The sequence below is a fragment of the Ambystoma mexicanum genome, chromosome 3p, assembly GCF_040938575.1.
Source record: "Ambystoma mexicanum isolate Mex_15411 chromosome 3p, UKY_AmexF1_1, whole genome shotgun sequence".
Classification (NCBI taxonomy): domain Eukaryota; kingdom Metazoa; phylum Chordata; class Amphibia; order Caudata; family Ambystomatidae; genus Ambystoma; species Ambystoma mexicanum.
Genome location: NC_090925.1, coordinates 676,058,697 through 676,078,374, shown reverse-complemented (window position 1 = coordinate 676,078,374; position 19,678 = coordinate 676,058,697).

Below are 19,678 nucleotides of genomic sequence, written 5' to 3'. Positions count from 1 at the left end.
AAGCAATGGAGCAAGTCGGATGTTGACGGAGAGAATGTTCCAGAGTCTTGGTGCATAGACAGAGAAGGCCTGTCTTCTGGTTCTTTCCTTCCTGGTCTGCCAGAGTTCAAGTCTGCCAATTTCCTTATGTCTGGTGGATAGAAGTCCTCTGGAGATGCTGAGCTTCTCAGTGAGGTAGCTTGGAGACATCAGGGTGGCAGCCTTGTAGATAATGTAACAGGATTTGAAGCTGATAAGGGCTTATAGAGGGAGCCTGTGCAGTTCGATGAGGGTCAGGGTGATTGTAACAAATGGTTCAGGGATGAATATCGGTTTCTAAGCCTTCAATGAGCCCCACACCTCTAGTACACCAGAAGGGATCTGAACAGATTGGAAACAAAATCAAATTATAAACCTCCTGTACAATGTTGGTAACGTGGATGGAACAGCAGGCTTTTCTCCACAAGTTCGTGGATTGTTGGTTAGTTGCAACACAGCGAAATACAATTATTACCCAATGATAAAAGGGACTGTCCAGTCAAGGTTGTATAAAAATATCTACTTTATTATTATTCAACAGACAATTCTAGTACACCGCAAAATACAACCCCCCCTGTAAAGGGATGCAGAGGACAGACAGTTTCAAGAAGGAAAAGGGATGCACTCTGGATACTGACAGGTGGATCGTTGGTAAAGTAATTAATCGCAATAGTTCAAGGATACTTGGTTTCAGCACAAAGGTAGGAATGGGTCTTTTTTATTTTTTATTATTGATATAGTTGGAATACAACTTTTCAATATTTCTAATTTATAAAATACAAAAATATATCAGAATTTCCTACAATAGCATTAAAAATAGAACAATTCATATATCACGCATAGGCATGATATATAGAAATAAAAATACACATCACATAAGATTTAGAAAAACATCACCATGATCACTATTTAAATAGTTATAGAGAAAATAAAAAAATAAGTACAACAAAGGAAAAGCAAAAACAATTGACATGCTGAACTATACTCAATTTTCACAAGGCCAGTGGAATGACAACGTGGCCAACGTATTTTTACCAAACAATTTGTCAATATTGCTGACATTGTTTCACACATTATTTGAATCCTCTGTACTATATGTCTCTAAATCAAGTGCTATTAAGTAATTTACAATTGCAAGTCTATTTTTATTAAGAGACGTGTTATACAAGGTAAGCCATAATTGTTCAGCAGTTGTAATAAGCAAACTCTCAAAGTGATGTTTAAAGTGTTTTATGCGATGATTTAGCAGCATAGGACAACTTGTTACTAAATGAGGTAATGTCTCTGTTTCACTTGGATTTTTACAAAAGCGACAGATGTTTTGCAATGGTGGAATTAATTTCCATTTAGCCAGAGTTGCCCTTGTATGCCAAACATCCAATCTAAATCTGATGAAAAGATCTCGAAATCTCGCATTTGGAAATTGCAATAAGTACGATTCTGGTGTTCTGGCTTTTTTAATTAAAGTGCAAAAAACTTTTGAGTGCTTGGTTGCAAGACATTGAGATCTTGCTTGAATCCAATCTAAAAGCATTATTTTTTCCTTAGCTTTTTCATGATTATTAATCAGCACCTCCTCAGTGACATTTGATTCAAGTAGATACTTTTTAGTTTCTAATTGCCATTCTTTCATGTTTTTTGTGAGTGGTTTCTTCCTTGTACTTGGACAAAATATTGAGTAGTGTGCCTTCTTTCGAAGCTATAATGCAGATCTTCCACATGTACATAGCATACAGGGACGTTAGTCCTAATACATATCGTATCAAACACATTGGTACAGATTTGGGTAAACGCAATAGCTTTTTCCAGAACGAGCCTTCTATGATTGTCCAGAATGAAGAATCACGCCATGCTCTTGTATCAGAGCCATATAACACCGTCGGTATGGTTTTCTGACAATAAAAGATCAAAGCTGGCTTCATGGAAAATTTGCCATATTTGTGGTTTAGTATTCTTGCCTGTGATGTGGCTGTGTTCATTTTGGTCCTAATTTCATTATAATACGGTGCATCAGAAATAACGTTGTTTACATTTAGGCCCAAATACTTATACTCTGATAAAATCTCCAGAGGTTTCTTCTGCATGTACCACAATTGCCGAATTCTTCGCTTTGCGTTGTTAGTAGCCACAATCATAATTTTAGATTTCTCCAAATTTATAGTCAGTTTATTCTTGTTAACATAATCATGTAATTGATCCAATAACATTTGAAGTCCTCTTGCTGTTTTTGCTAATAGTACGAGGTCATCAGTATAGAATAGATAAGGTATCGTATAATTTAGCAATCGAGGGGAATCAGATGTTATGTTCATGAAATGGTTCATTATATCAGATATGTAAAAGTTAAACAGAGAGGAAGCCAACAGACAGCCTTGCTTCAATCCTCTATATGTGTGTATGCATTTGGAAAGTTTTCCATCCATAGAGAGTCTTATCTGGATTGAGGTTTCAGTGTGAAATTCTTGTATCCAATGCTGAAGATGAACAGGGCAATTGCTTTTCTGCAGTTTGTCAAAGAGAAGGTTTCTGGAAATTGAGTCAAATGCCGTTTCTAGATCAATAAAGGCCATGAATATTGGTTGTTTTAATTGCCACTCTTTGTGTTTGATGGCATGCAGAATATGTAAATTAACAGATGTTCCTAAACCAGCAATAAAGCCTGTTTGGTATGGATCGTTAATGTTGGATTTATTTGACCACTCAACAAATTCGGCCAGGATTAGTCGGGCAAACAGTTTTCCAGGCACATCAAGTAGCGCTATCGGCCTATAGCTTCTGGGATCTTGTCTATTATGTTTTTTATAAATAGGGAGAATAATGGATTTGCGCCACGACTGAGGTATTCGTTGAGATATAATTATTTGATTGAAAATGACTCTTAATATGTTAGCCCAGGCTTCTGGCTGGGACTTTAGCATGACGTTAGATAGACCGTCTGGCCCTGGAGCTTTAGACATACTGAGTTTTTTTATGTTCCTTAATATATTGCTAGGATCTATTTCTAAATGAGTCAAGTTATATGGAGGTATATAGGTGGGTTGGTTGGTCCATGGAAAGTCTGCATAGAATGAACTATAATATGCGACCCACACTTCCTCAGATACTGCACTAAGTTGTACAATGAATTGTTGGGGGGTATAGATGGTCTTGATTAAGCCCCAAATCATGGCTGAGCTTTTTGAAGCTATAGTTCGCAGCATTAACTGTGCATCTTTTATTTGCATGCTAGCTTTATGTCGTTTCAGCCAGTTGGCATATCTGTTTTTGATTTTTCTTTTTTGCAAAATTCTTTGGTCTAATGACAGATATTTTAAGTCTCGAATTTGCTTTCTCATTATGGCTTTCTCTTTCTTAACTAAATCATCCCAAGTATGCTTATGATTTTTCTTTGTATTAGCAGAGTTCATAATTGTGCTTGTTCTTTGCTCAAAAGTCCGTAGGGCTGCAACATAAGTTCCATCTCTGATGATGATGTCGGGACATAGAATGCCTGGAGGAAAGGAGATGATTTGAAGTAATTCATTCAGATTTGTGGGGGTCCATTTATATTTGAAACCTACTGATGAAACTGTAATCTGGGTGTTATACTTTTCAGGTAGGATTATTAAAGGAGATATTGACCATTCCCAGATCATTTCCAAGATGTCATGATCACTAATGTGTTGTTCAATCACATTAAAGGATGTTAGGGAGGAAAGAAGACTGGCATCAACAAAGATGTAATCTATCAAGGATGCTTGCTTGCCTCTCTTCCAAGTATTTCTCGGAGGAGCATCATGGTCTATAGAATCATTTACCATGTAGAGGCCTCTCTCCTTCATGAGGTGACTCCATCTCTTTATTGAGTGTTGGTACTTGTTGCCTGATTTCTTTAAGCAGTTCATATTAAGATCTCCTGCTAAAATGGTGTGATCTATATCAGGGTCTGCGGCAATGATGTCCAGGCATTTTTCTACACACTTAAAAAATTGTTCATCTCGAATGGCTATATGATTCCAGTATAAGTTCAGGCAGGCTATCTGTCTCTTGTGAATGGTAAGTCGAGTTAACTGTATGTGATTACTTGGGGCTGCCCAGAAGGTGACAGTGAGATCTTTGGTGCTTTTTACAGCTGTTATAAGTCCTGCCATGGGTCTTCCTCTGAGCACATTTGAGGCTGGATTTAACACTAGTTGATGGTTTTCCCAAACTGGCGCAATGGTTAACCAGACTTCTTGAAGAAATATAATGTCATATTCTGCCAATAAGCTCATTGATGTAGTTGTTAGATGTTTATTGCCACGAGTATTCCATGAGGCCATGCTTAGTTGGACTTCCGAATTGGGTTCGGATTGTTATTGTTGATCTTCCAGCAAGTGGTTATTTGGGAAGGATACTGTTCGCGTGCTGCTTTGATTTGTCGAGGAGCAAGAGATTGTCATTGCTGTGGGTGGCCAGGATTTTGCTGAGATTACATTATGAGTCTTAGATGGACTCTGTGCATCCTCCATGGCTTTGTCAGTAGTGTTCAACAGCATATACCCCAGCTGATAAAGCTCATGTCTAGCTTGCCATATAATATTCCTCACCAAACCTGACGTCATCCATAATTTTACTACAGATGTGTCATGTGGATGTATAAATTCTACTTGAGCTATATCAGTTGTCATTACATCTTGTAAGCTATCTATGTTGCTCATGATATTCAAAACTGCAGCTCGGTTGAGATTACATAACCTGTAATCACTGGTGCAGCTCTGTAGTATTAAACTAAAGCACGCGGTACTTTGATGTTTGTTCCGTCGGTTTTCCATTTTGGGATTAGTCATCTGATTCCCTTGTTGTGATTCTTTAATTATATTAGTTGCCGTGATTTTTGGAGTTTTTGCATCAGGATTTTGTTGGAAAGTTACATGTTTTGTAATACTCATATTTGATTGAGTCAGACGTGAATCATTCTGTATTTGTGTCTGTTGATTAATCATTTGCGACGGTTTAGACATATACACTTTAAGTGATTTTTGAATTTCTTCTCTTCTTTTTTCTAATGTTGTTAATGAAGTGTCATCTGGAGGCGACTGTTGGAATTTTGGAGCAGAGAGGATACCAGATGTCACAGTGTGTGTAAGCACAGTTGTTATAAGAGCCTGTTTTTGTGCTTCATTAATCAAATTATCCAGAGGAGGATACATTAAATCCACATTAGGTGTGGGTTTGTTAGATGTATTATCCATACTCAATTTAAGTAAGGAAGCTTTGTGTTTGGATATTGTTGCGTATTTTCTAATAATAGCAGCTCTTTTGTCATTCGTTCTTCTGTCAGGCATTGAGATCGATTTAATGAATTGTTGAGTATGTTCTTTTTTTGAGCCTTCATGATTTGTTGTTTTTTGGATTTTTTAAGCGATGTTCCATTGTTCAATGCATGTTTGGGTCCACCTTTTTGAACAAATATATTGAATGGTAGTTTATTTGTTGTATTTTGATCTAATGAAGGTTCTCCAGATGCTTTAGTAGATGGTAAATTGAGGGATTCAATTATTTCAGCTTTAGGTTGATCCTCATGGACACAACCTGACCGTTGTGAGTTCTTCAATGTTTTTTTCTGCGGATTTTGTGTCTCTGCCGTTTCCAATTTTTCAATGGTCGCTGTTTCTAACTCGATTTCATTCTTTGTTTCGCTCAGTTTGATATTCTTGGAATTTTCTGCACACTTTGCGGAAGAATCTTCCTCTTGTAGATACAGCGTTTTATCACTAACTCTAGCTTGTTATAATGCTCGAGAGTGTTGATGGATTGTAGTAACTGGATTCAATGATAGGGTTGTATGGCATTTGGTTTCTAATATTTCTTTTAAAAGAAAATTCTGATCAACAAGACGTGAATCCAAGGTTTCATAGGGTTTAGCTAAAGAAAATAAAGCAGTATTCATTGCTTGTAAAGTTAAGTTTGCAGAAGAAGTAACATCCGGCGATGTTGCTAACTGAGGGTGAGGTTTTGACTGCCTCGGAGTTGGCTGAGTAAAAGAAATAGATAGAGCAGAAGACTCATTAGGTGATTGAGTAAACATCACAGGTGACTGAGATAAATGATCATAATCATGGGTCTCATTTATCTGTTTAGGTGAGGTTAAGGGTGATTGACAAGCCTGATCTTTTGTCGATATTGCAATTAATGTTTCTGTTGAGTCCTTTAAAACAGATTTTATGATTTGTACATCTGGGGTTATCAGGACTGGGTGACCATCATTATTTTCAGCATGAAACTGGACTAGCGTTGTGGCTTTGTTTGTAGAAGGCAAAGCGAAATCTCCCAGTAGATTGGTTTCTGAGAACGCAGCTAGTAGCGTGTCTGAGGGTGTACATAAATCAATTTGTGGATTTAAAGACGTTTCCGTGGATGGAATGAAAGAACTTGCTTGAGGTAAAGGAGTATTGTTTATGATCTCAGACATGACTTTCTCTTTTATAGATATTTTATCAGGGTAGAAATTGCGTATATCTGCTAGACAGGACGTTGATTTTGGACGTCCTGCTAATTTATTTGTCTTCGTTCGAGTTGGACGTTTAGGTGTTTCATTATTTGAAAAAAGCGCAATTGCCACTTGGTCTGGTGGTGGCATATCAGACATAAGGGTAAATAGTTTTACCATATGGTTGCCCAAATATAAATGGTCGGTGAACAGCAGACACAAGGAACAAATATCAACAATACAATCCTGAATGGCACAGAGTGAGTAAAAATGAAAATTAAAAGATTCAATGAATATTCCCAATTATTTCATGCTAAATTGTGCTAATGAGTGGGATAATAGCCAGTTTCACTCGGAAACAAATGGAAAGTATGAACAGACCTCCGCCTCCACGCCCTCCAGCCACAACAGCAATAACAGCCCTTAGTGAAGCCCTTGCTTGAATGCACGTGCGCGAATGCGCGTGCGCTCAGATGATATAGGGCTTCTGGGAGGGGGAGGTGGAGACTTCGTGTGTCACGTGTTTTCGGTTCCAATTTGGACACAACGACGTGGACAGCAGCCAGAAGGAACAGGAAAAAGCACGTCCAGCAACAGCAATAACAGCCCTTAGTGAAGCCCTTGCTTGAATGGGTCATAAAATGTCACCAAGGGCCTTTGGAGAATGACCAGGGGGACAGAACCATAATCTACCTTGTGCTTGTAGACCTTCTTGGTGCTCGACAGTGTAGAGTCGGTTTCAGGGTGCTGTGCAGCTCCTGTGACAGAGTTTAAGATGGGAGACAGCTGCGGGTATCAGGCGGCAGGCAACTTGGTGAGCGAGGCTGGATGGATGGCAGCAGGCTGGCCTACACAGTGACTCAGTAATTGTCTCAGTGCTGGTTGGTGGGACTGAAGCACTAGTCGGGGCATCTTGGATGACATTAGCGACTGCGGCATGACAGCAGTCAGCAGTGCAGGTGGTTGCAGCTCGAGGGACTCAACTGGTTCAAAAATGTCCTTTAAGGTGGATGCTGGTTGATGCTTGTCGATGCACTCCTCCTAGCTTCTTCCCTGGGCTTGTGTCGTCCTTTAAGGTGGACGGCCCAAAGTTGAGGAGAGTGTTGCAGGCAATGGCCTTGTCCTTGGTTTGGTTCAGAGACTCTCTGGCACTTCCCAACTTGGAATCTGGCTGCAAAGCCTAGCAGGGCACGCTGTGTGCTGGCTCAGTACTGGTTCTGGAGATGCTGGAGGTTCCTCTGGATTCAGTATCTCCTTCTGTTCCCTGTGAGATGTTAAGTGGAGGGATCTTGCTTCCCTCTTTGGAAATCATGGCCTTCCCTCACTAGCAGAATATGTAAGTCAGACTGTATCTTCAGCCAGGGTCCAATGCTGAGTTCTTCTTGTTGCTCCTTGCAAAGTCTTCATATGATCTCGGCAAAATAGGGCCTCGACTCTCTTTTTAAGCCGAATGGGCCCCAGTGATTGGTGTAGGCTAAGCCTACCTTAAGGAACCAATCCTGGGTACCCACCAACAGTCTTCTGCATGCCCGAGGTCATACGCAGAGTGCTTTCAACCGAAAAGGTAAATTGGTGAAAACATGTAATACTAAATCCCACCCATCTTACTGTCTGTTGTACATCTTACTATTTAATGGAGCACTCTGTGGTTCCTGATTAAAGTGGCAGGTCTCCCTTGAAGCTGCGGCAGGACCAGACTCCAACCACATTCCCGTACCGTCTGAATGGGGTCCCCCTGTGGGGATGACTACTGTAAATACATAGTTCCAGACATGACAGGTCACTGCCCTTGATATTGAGAGGCGGGAGCTGGCTTCAGGTTGACACAGTGCATATAAAAGGTTATTGGGGTTTTCCTGTCCTTTGTTAGTCCTGTGACCAGGCCTCCTGTGGGCCTGTTTGAATGAACTCTGATTAGTATGCAAGGCTGCCACAAGCAACTAACAAATGAAGAGGCAGATCAATTGAGCCTTTGTTAGTTAATAAGGCTGGCCATGGCAGGAGGAAGGCTTTGGCTTTCCCCTTCTGAGATGCCTTGACTTACTCTTGGCTGTCATATTCCAACTAAATATGACAGTTGGGTTGGTGCCTGTAGGCTGTGTCTACCCAGCGTACACATGTGTATGTGAATGTCATGTGATGAACATAGGAAAATGTGTGCATATTAGCCCCACACATTTTCCACAGGTTGATCTACCATCATGCAATTTCATTTAAAATTTAAAAAAAGACCAGGTGAGCTCACACTCACGAATGGTCAAATTCCTCACAGTTATGTGGTCGAATATGTGGAGTCCTTTAATGAGTCGTGCTGCTGCATGCAGCACATAACTCAGGGGTGCCAGGGTAGTCGCTGGAAGGTCCTTCCAAAAGGGCATTGACAGCATCCATATAGGAGAGGCACAATGCTTTGACAGTGGATCTGAAGTGGTTTTCTTGGATGAAGGGCTTGATTTCCCACACCAGAGGAAGTTGGCACCAGACTGTTTGTGTCTTCCTTGCTATGTGCTGTTTGAACATGAGGTACTTGTCAATCTTGAACACAAGGGACTTGTCACAGGTGGCCAGCTGGGGTGTGAAGCCCTGTAGGTTCATAGAGGAGAGCCAGGTCTGGATGTCGGGGTGTTCAGTGTTGTTGGTCAGCAGTGGGAATTCAGTCTTGGAGGGGTTGAGCTTCAGGTAAGCGCTGGACATCCAGGACTGGGTTAAATGAATGGTGTAGTAAAAAACAAGATACAAAAACAGCAAACTTCACTACCTCACATATCTGTGAAGTCGGGAACTTCACAAAATCACACTGTCAGAAAGAAACGCTGCACACCCAAAGTACCGCCAACCCCAGCCCATGGCTTAGGTTCGTGTAGCAAAAGCAACTACTTGTTACCACTTGACTGCCCGTCGGCCAGCGGCTGGTGTTCACAGTGTAGTAACCATGACCTGGCTATGGACCTATTGGTACACAGTTAGACTAACACATTGAAAATATTGTAAAATTAAAATGTAAAAATAATTGATAATAAAGTTCTTATGAAGAAATACAAAAATACATGATGATTTCAGCCTTGGCATGGCTTTATTTTCTATTGATAACATCACTTAAATGAAGCAAAAAGAAAACTGCCGAAGGTCATCAATCACAGTATTGGAAAAGTGCAGGGAACATAAACCCAGGCAGTCTGCATGGTAAAGGCGCCTGCTTACTTAGCCTGAGGCAAGAGAACGGAGGCAGTCAGTAGTGTAACTTTGAAAACTGAGAAAAGAATGGAAAATAGCAAGTTGTGGATGTGTTCACATGGGTGAATATTCTAGGGTATAAGGGGTTCACCGTGTTTGCAAAGCAAAACTATATCATTTGACGATGGGTTTTTAAGGTACGGATTTAGGGGGGTAAGGTTATGCAAGACCACTCCATTTTAACATTTACATTTACAACGGGTAGTTTTGCTTTTTTCAACACAATGCTTTGCACACAATTAATTTTATTACGGCTATTTTTGCTATTACCTACTTGATTTCTACTTTCTTCAAATGTCTGATTTATAGTACTTGTAAACATTAGTTTTTTACTGTTTTCGTTTTTCCACAGTGTTGTTCGTTAGATATTTTAACATTGACTTGACCAATGAACCGGCTGCTGATGGGAGGGACGGTTGTGGCTTTGGTGTTGGCCTGTCATTGTGTTGGGTGGAAATCCTGGTACAATGCATTTGTTGTAACCAATTTTCTGACAATCAGGCAGCTGGTGGGTTAGGGGATACGGTCACAGGATAGGAGCACAAACAGACATTACCTTATGTTTAAAAAAGAGAGGGTTGATAGGGTACATAGTCAATCTCCCACAAGCCACTGCCATAGTAGAAGAGGCTACAATGTCCAGAGAACTGCATTCCAGTCCTTTTAACACGAGAATGTATAGGGCACCCTTCCAGCAAAGGTTTAGGCCATTCATCTAATAAGGGTAAAGTTGGGGACCATGTAGGGTGGAATGTGTAGGTGGAGAAAGAGGCAGGCTTGCTTGCGCTGACATTCTTTATGGGCCAGGGCTTTTTATTTTTCTGATTAAGGTTTTGAATGTGACAACACAATGTTACGTTTCATGTATAGCATGCCAATGTGAAGTCCAGGTGCCCGGCTGGTTCCTCTAGCAGGCTTCCTTTTGTTAGGGCATGGCGTTGGTTTCACTGTGACGCAGCACCCTCACACCTCCAGAGTTAGGGGCTCCACCTTGCAGATAGTGTATCACCCCACTCTGGAAATACCCACTCTCTTAGATAGAACCATTGTCATTGAAGCCTTTTATTAAATGTAAATCTCAAATTTCAGCCTCAACACACTCCAACAATTCAGCCTGCACTCCACCCACACCAGGAGTGAGGCATCGCCCTCCTCCTGCAGCTCACCGTGTGACAAGAGGAGGCCGATGCCGAGAAGAGTCATGCTTTTTGCCAGAGCACCTGCTCCTTTGAAGATGGCCGCTACATTGAGCCTAATGCCATTGAGGCTGGAGCCCGAGTCTCTCCCACACTGAAGCCGCCTCTATGTCCCCATCAATCAGATGATTGGCCGGATTCAGCTTTTTCTGCACTTACCTCCCAGCCGGCAGGCTGTGCCCCAACCTAAGTCCCCTACTTAAGGCTCAGAGCCTGACAGGTGCCCTGAACTACACCCACATCAGGAGTGAGACATCGGCCTCCTCCTGCAGCTCACTGCGCGACAGGAGGAGGCCAATGCAGAGAAGAATCATGCTTTTTGCCAGAGCACTTGCTCCTTTGATGATGGCTGCTACTGTGAGCCTAAGATCAGTGAGGCTGGAGCCCGAGTCTCTCCCACACTGAAGCCGCCCCTATGACCCCATCGATCAGCTGATTGGCTGGATTCAGATTTTTCTGCTCCTGCATCCCAGCCAGCAGGCTGTGCTGGCGTCCACGACTTAAGGCCCCTCCTTAAGACTCAGAGCCTGTCGGGTGCCCTGCATTCCACCCACACCAGGAGTGAGGCATCAACTTCCTCCTGCAGCTCACCGTGCGACAGGAGGAGGCCGATGCAGAGAAGGATCATGCTTTTTCACAGAGCACTTGCTCCTTTGAAGATGGCCACCACAGTGAGCCTAAGACCAACAAGGCTGGAGTCCGAGTCTCTTCCACACTGAAGCTGCCTCTATGGCCCATCGATCCGCTGATTGGCCGGATTCAGCTTTTTCTGCTCCTGCATCACAGCTGGCAGGCTCTGCCAGCGTCCCCGACCTAAGGCCCCTATTTAAGGCTGAAAACCTGTCTGGGGCTTGTTCGGCATGCTGATGTGCTCTCCACCTACATCTTACACCGTTTGTCTATCCAGTATTCAACATCACCCCTGGCAAACTCTTGTTGTGCCGCCATGCTACCACGTCATTCCACGTGCAAGGTAAGATGGGCCATTAACCCTGCCTGCAATGATCTTCCATATCGCACGCTACAGCACTCCGGTATTCGTGACTTGACTCTCATAAACTGCTGGCCTCCATCCCTTAAACGCTACCCTGTTCCTGATGTAAACCTTCTTCCACAATATGACTGTATTTGCCAGTCTACTTGACTAATGTAGCCCCTCCTTCTGGAGGCACGACTTCCCCAGCTTCCCCAGCCTCTAGCCACCTTATCTGTCTGCACAATAGCATGTCTGGCTCCCTCCATGTTTCATACCAAACTGGCCCTCTCATTCCTTTGTACCGTGTCAGAGTTGCACCATCCTTTCTTCCCTCCTCCCTGCTCTCCCCCCTACCATCCTCCTTCCCTCTCCAGGCTTAGCTATCCCGTATTCAAAAATATGCTGCTAGCCATCCACCTGTAAGTGCATATTTGATATAGTCCCCCGTACCATGAGGTGAGGCTTCCTAAACCGTGGAACCTTACCAATGTCGTTTTTTACCTTGTCTGTAACCGCATGTCTGATGTAGCTCACCACACCATTTGAGTTGAGGCTCGGCCACTCGGTATACAATCACCATTCCATTTTCTGTATCCTTATGCGTATTCTTGCACTTTACTAATGTACCATGCACTTTCTGTAACTAGCGACCAGATGCCTTTGGGTTTGGTGCGCTGAAATAAATGCAAAAATGAATGAATAAATAAACCCTCCCAGAGGTGATTGACCTCTACAAACTCACGTAGGGTCATTGCTTGAAAGGTTTCAAAAGAACCACCCAAAAAAAACACTATCACATGACCATCACCATCCACAGCTAAATCAAACAACCACACCCACCACCAAATCCTCTACCGGGTACTCAGACATTAAATCTATATTCTGAATGGGGTGTTCCATTTCCTATGGAAGTCATCCGTTTCCTTCTCCAGTATTAAAGAAATAATGCTGCATTCTGATGGTAATTAACTCTGGCCTTAGCAAGGGTCCAGTGACTTTATCCCCTAGTAATTAACAGGCGGTGAGATGGGTATTATTTCTATTAGAACATTCTATCAAATGAGGGTAGAATGTTCTGTTTTAAACAAGGAAAGACAAAGAAGAAACATCGGAATGTTGCAACTTAAGACCTATACCAGCCATTAGCACAAGGCGCAAGAAGGCCAGCCAATCAGCATCCTGGAACTCTCAGCTCAAACTGCCAAAATAAGCCTGCATTCCTGGACAGATTATTGATGCTCCCCTGCGTGCTGGGCTCTGGTGTGCTTCCCCCAAACTGTTTCCTCTCTCCTGCCTGACCCATCCATAACTCCACAAGCCCCCTACTCCCTCCAATTACCTGTTGGCTTGATCTCCTCTACGAGGCGACATCTCTCTCGTTTTCTATGAAGTCTGCCATTGGAAATGAGAAGGAATTCGCTCCAGAGTCCCTCTTGCTTGTTCATAGCGGCCATCTATCAATGGGCTATTCTTCTCTTTGCTGAACGGGTGCAGAGCCACCTTTTCAGATTTATCAAAGGGAACAAACTTTTTTTATTTTACAATAAATCCCTTTAGGACCTTGTGCAACCTGCCGGGTGCTAATAGTGTTAAGCCATGCTTTCCCGGGTGGACATCTATGGAAACATCTCTACGCCCTCCCGAGACCCTCGCCGTTATGGCCTAAACATGCCTCAGAAAGGGTGGTTTAAGACTATTGCACCCGGCTCGTTGCATTTTTGATTGCCCTGTGTCATTGCATTGTCTTGGATGGATGGTAAAAGCCCAGCGGCTCAAGGTATGGTAGGCGTGAGCAATGCTAGGGCGTTTGCAAAGATCCAGGGCCATTTATACCCAAGCCGATCTCTGAAAGAGTGGCTTAATGTTATTAGCAGCCCAGGCAAAAATCCAGTGTGCTAATACTGTTTGTTTCAGAGGGAAATATGGCTGTGTGCATGCAGTGTGTGCTCTAGCGTCTTGAAGCATCTCATGTGCAAGATGGAATTACCAATAATGATCTTGGACCCAAATAACCAGACAGACTCAAAGATTATGGCAAAATACTACTTTATTATCAGCATAAAATAAAGTAGGGCAATCTGGCAAACAACAAGCCGTAGTTCATGTACTCCCAACCAAATTTGATTATGCAAAGGTGTTATACCTCCATATGTGTCATCTATGACATTATGCTATGTGGCAAACTGTAAAACCTATTGAAGGGATGGATTGGTTAAGGGAACATCTATACATCTATATTATGTAAGTACTTATAATATTACTGTATGATACTTACCTGGTGAGCATGCCTTGAACCACTTCTAAATATGTATAATACTAATTACTGTGGAAAAATGGCAGTGGGTTGGTCTAAAAAACATTGGGCCTCATTACGAGTCCGGCGATAGCCGTGACGGAAAAACCGCCAGGCTGCCTCCGAACCCAAAATACCATTCCTCCTCTGTGATTGCTGGAATCACCGGGGCATTACAACCCTGTTGACCCGGTAATTCCAGAGGTGGAATTCCGTAAATCCCCATTCCCATGGAGTCCCAGAGGGCATTCCTGGTACTTCAAGCACCTACTTACATCCTTTAGCTTCTCCAACTAGAACCAGGCATTCATTCTTGAAACATGTTGTCCCATTTTCTAGTGGTATTATAGATACCAGTCCTGCTTCATCGTCAATCCAGGTTAGAGTACTTGACCCATGACTCTAAACACATGTCATTTACTATTTGCACTATGCTTACTGGTACCTTCTTCAATAAGGGTGCAGGGCAAGATAAAATTCCTTCTTCCTATCCTGTACTGGTAGCAACTCATCCATACCCAACTGAGGTCCCTCCCAGTATCCTGGTACTCCTGATCTTTCCTCTATGTCTGAGCATTCCATCCTCTTCATGAAGACAACCCTTTTTTCATTCTCCAATCTGGGATGGATACACACATTTTTTGCTTGATCAACCTATTCCTTTCTCCATTCTTTGTGTTTTCACGTAAGTATCTTCATATGGAATGTTCCCCTTGATCGCCATTGTTGCCCATTATCCTTTGAAATTGTCCTGTAGTTGTGGACACTGCTAGATGACTAAGGCACTTTGCATCATGTGCAGACATTTCTTTTGTAATTAATGTTCTGGCTGTATTCATGACATAGGGGATGAGAGAACATACGTAGCATCTTTCATCTGACGTTCCCTCTCCCACTTCAATCATATGCTGGTACCATAGGGTATTCTTTAAGTTAACTGAATTTTCAAGATATGTATTTATGCCTTCATAATCTTCCCCAACATCTCTTGTAAGTCAAGCAATTTGTTTGGTAAAATAAGGTATGCTGCTGCATGTGCTTTTGTTAGGGACAATAACTGTGCCCCACTGTATCAGCATTTGTTATCATTATGTGTCTAAGTGCCATAATAATAAGGAAGAAAGGACAAATCATAAGACACAATGAAATCACAATTACTATTTCAGAAAAACCCATCGAATTTCTTGATGGTAGTGAATCTCTCATATTTTGGAAGCTTCCTATTTTGTTTAAATGCAATATGCAATTGTGTTATCCTATGTAACACACAATTTTAAATCAAGAACTGTAAAATAATTGTCACAATAATTCTGAAAATAATATGATTGTTATATGGAGTGCCAAGAAATGTTATAATGTCCATATGTCGTCTTATCAAAGCTGGGTAAGACTGTAATATGTAGGTGAAAACAGCATAGAAGAATATGTGCAAATTTCTTATGATGGGTAGCATAGAAGATGCAGTGCATTCCCTGTCTTTTGGCTCCAGTGCATCAACACATTGTTCCTTGTACCTATCTAAAAAAGTTTCAGATAAGCTGCAAGTCCAATCATTCCTTATTAGATGTACGAAATGTCGATTTTCATTTCAAAGGTTATTTATTGTTCCATACACTCTTTTTCTTTGCTCTTGGTTGCTGATCTTGTCGGCATGCACAGAACTTCTTCTCTTGCTTCACTGTCAGTATATGCAGGAGGGGTCAAGGTTTCTCCCTTGTACAGTTTGATTTCATGCAGATGCAACTAGTCTCACCTTCCTTGTAGCTTGACAGCTGTGGGAGTAACTGCTTCCACCTTGTAGGGTCCCTGGAAGCAGGGTTTGTTACAAGTGCGGCCAAATGGTCCACTGGATATAGGTTGTTTTAGGAGGCTATCTATATCAGTTAGATGGCTTTCTTCTTCAATCTTCTATGACCCCTCCCTCCTGTTCTTGATCTGTTGAGAAATAAAAGAGACGCTAGCGGTCAGAGTTGCCAAATAATCATGCATTTTATCACCTAATGTCTTTGCTACAATGTGGGCATCAGTTTCTACCCTAGTTGGAGGAGCAAGAGGTGTTCTTATTCGGCATCCAGTCACCAACTCATGAGGAGTTAAGAGGTGATCTGAGTCAGGTTCATTTCTCAACGCATATAGAGCAAGGGGTAGGCAGTGTAACCACCCCTATTTTAAAGTGATTTTAATCTTAGCTATACTCTACTTAAGTAATTCCTTTAAATGCTCACAAATTCCATTCGCCTGTGGGTGATATGCAGAAGAGAACTTGTGTTTTATCCCATATAAAAGAGTGACCTGCTTTAATAGTTCATTTACAAAATGCGGTCCGTTGTCAGACCACAGGACCTCACACATACCCCATCTTGAGAATATCTCACACACAAGGAACTTGGCAGTGCATGTGGCAACGGGGTGCATACATGGACCTGCCTCGATCCATCTAGAAAAGGGACACACCAGGACCAGCATGTACCTATATATGTTTCATGTCTGCAACATATACACATGATCTATATGTAGATGCTGAAATGGGCCATTGTGTCCAGGGATTGCTCCTCTCACTGTTCGCAACGTTTGCCCTGCAGTACATTTCGTGCACATGATGCAATTCCCAATAAACTGTGCCACATGTTCTCACAAATTTGGTGAAAGCCAATCTTCTGCAGTTTTAGCAGCAAGACTCTCTCGAGTCATAGTCGTGGGGTAGTGAAGGTGCTCCAGCAATACTCTCAATAATGCTAGAGGCATAACTGCTCTTGTACCAATTTCGATTGGGTGATATTGTATGTAAATATGTGCTCTATAAAGCGCTTTGGATTAAGGCGCTATATAAATAACACATCATTATCATTATAACTGGCTTTCCAGTGCTATACTCCCTATAGATTGTCTCAGTGGGGAATAAAGAACACCCCTATTTTCTCCATAAATCTTGCTCCTTCTTTGAGGCTCGACCATGTATTTCAATGAACTGAACAATAGACAGCATGTTGAAGCCCCTCTTTACCAACATGCATCATCCTGTCATTTGCTTAACACCTCTTAGTTCAAAATCAGAAGTTTTTGGGAAATATGCTGCATTTTTGGCTTCTAAGTCTGTGGCTTCATTCCCACATGAAATTGTGTCTGTTCTTTTAGTATGTGCTGCACATTTTATGACTGCAATAGTCAATGGGATTCTGAGTGCCTCAATAAGCTTATCCAGTAGGGCCGTATTTTGCACTGGTGTGCCATCTGTGCGGAGGAAGCACCCCCTTTTCCAATGTGACAAACCTGAATGTACATTTGACGTCAAATAGGCGGAGTCAGACTACAACATCAATTCCTCATCTGCATATCTCTTTAGTATGGCAATAAGTGCCACTAATTCTGCACCCTGTGCTGAGCAATGCAAAGACAATCTCCCACTTGTAAAATCTTCAAATTCACCCTCTCAGTTCAGCTTTATTACTGCTGACCCAGTAAGCCTTTTGCTAGTCGTTGGATCCATTTTTGAAAAACCATTAAGAAAGACAACTCCCCCACCATCCGAGAGCATTTTCTCTAATACAGGGAATGTCATCATAAAATTCAGTATATGTTGTGCAGGCATTTACATAATCATCCTCCCCTACTGTTTCTGCTATAAATGTTGCTGGATTCACTATTCTACAACTAAAAGTTTTGATGGCAGGGTTCAAGATAATTACCTCGTACTCTGATGCTCTTTGTGTGGTCAATGTGCTTTTGGATTTCTCTAGAATGGCAAATAATGCGTGCTCAACAAATCATTTTACTGAGCACCCCATTGTAATACTGTAAGCTTTTTTAATTGCAAATGCAGCAGACGATAAAGATTGTTTACAAGGGTAAAGCCCTTTCATAACTCGATCTAAGATACCACTATAGTAAGCCAATGGTTTGTGTTCATGTCCTAATATAATTTTCTGTGTGAGAACAGCTGTCATGACTTCTCCATTTGAATTAGAAAATAGGTAAATTTCTTCATAATCATCTGGAATTCCTAGTACAGGGGCTGCACTGATTGACTTGTTTAATTCCTCAAATCATTCAGTCATTTCATCTGTCCATGTTATCTTACTTTTGTTTACCTGTGCTTCTTTAAATTCTTTTAAAAGTGGTCGAATAAACGTACTGTAATCAAAAACACAGGCCCTACAATAGCTACATAGGCCTAAAAAGGGTTGCATTTCCCTCATTGTTTTAGGTTCTGATGTTTTCATAATTGCTTCTGTTCTTTCAGGTGTCACTTTTATCCCCTCTTGAGAGATTAACTGTCCTATGCACAGGACCTTTTCCTGACAATATTGTAACTTTTCTTTGTCTACCTTTTATCCTTTCGCTGCTAATATGGTCATGAATCGCACTTACTCTTCCCTGCACCTTTCCTCTGTCTCACTGCACAGCAATATGTCATCTACATATTCAATTATTGCATTCTCGAGCTCTACATTACCCAGGTCCATCCAAAGGACCCTGTTAAAGGTTGAGGGGGACTCACAGTACCCCTGAGGCAAACAAGTATGTTTCAGGCAGATATTTCTATACAAAAAGGAAGTGAAATCTTGGGAGTCCTCATGAGGGGGAATTAAGAACAACATGTTTTTTTAAATCTATAACTGTAAAATATTTGACCTTAGATGGAATGCTGCGTTATATTGTAGCAGGGTTCGGAACTAAAGGAAACTCTGCTTCAACAATATTGTTTAGCGGGCAGAGATCCTGAATAAATCTCCACAACCCCTGGTTGATTTCTTCACTGGGTACACAGCTGTGTTACATGGGGACTCAGATGGCACCAATATTGCTTCATTAAAGCAGAAATGGTCTCGAATATACTTTCATCTGCTTCTCAGGACATGGTATATTGCTTTGCTTGTGGCAAAATTGCTCCTGGATTAAGCTTGATTGTAACTGCTCCTACTCATTTAAATAAACCCACATCATACGGAGTGCTGGTCCATAAAATATTTGCCATTTTCCCCATATCTTCCTGGAAAAATTACAGTTTATTTTGTACCATCGCCATGGTATTTCTCTTTTCTCTGTTCTCCACTTTAATCCAATAAGTGAGACTTTTGAAAAATACTAATTCATCATCAGAATAATTATCCCTAAATAGCTCTTTGTCAAGTCTGTCAACCTCCTGTCAACTATCCTTCAGCAAGGGCTATCACTGTTCTCCACCCTCTCCCCTCATCATCAGTTCCATGAACAACCATTCTTTCCTCTCTGACCACTGCTGCTTCTAGCTCTAAAGGGATAATATGCCCTCCTTCATCATCCATAGGTATTTTTGGTCTAAACAAAAACTCTTTAGGTATTCTCAATATTTTAAATACCAACTTGGGTAACTACGATACTAAAGCAGTCACTCCATAGAGAAATACTTCTGGATCTAAAGGAACTGACTCCTCGTAATGCCTTTGGGCCTGTAAAAGCTAATATAAATTCCTTCACATTCATGTAATGTATCCCTGGAGTGGAGCACACTATTCCCTCATCGGTAAAAT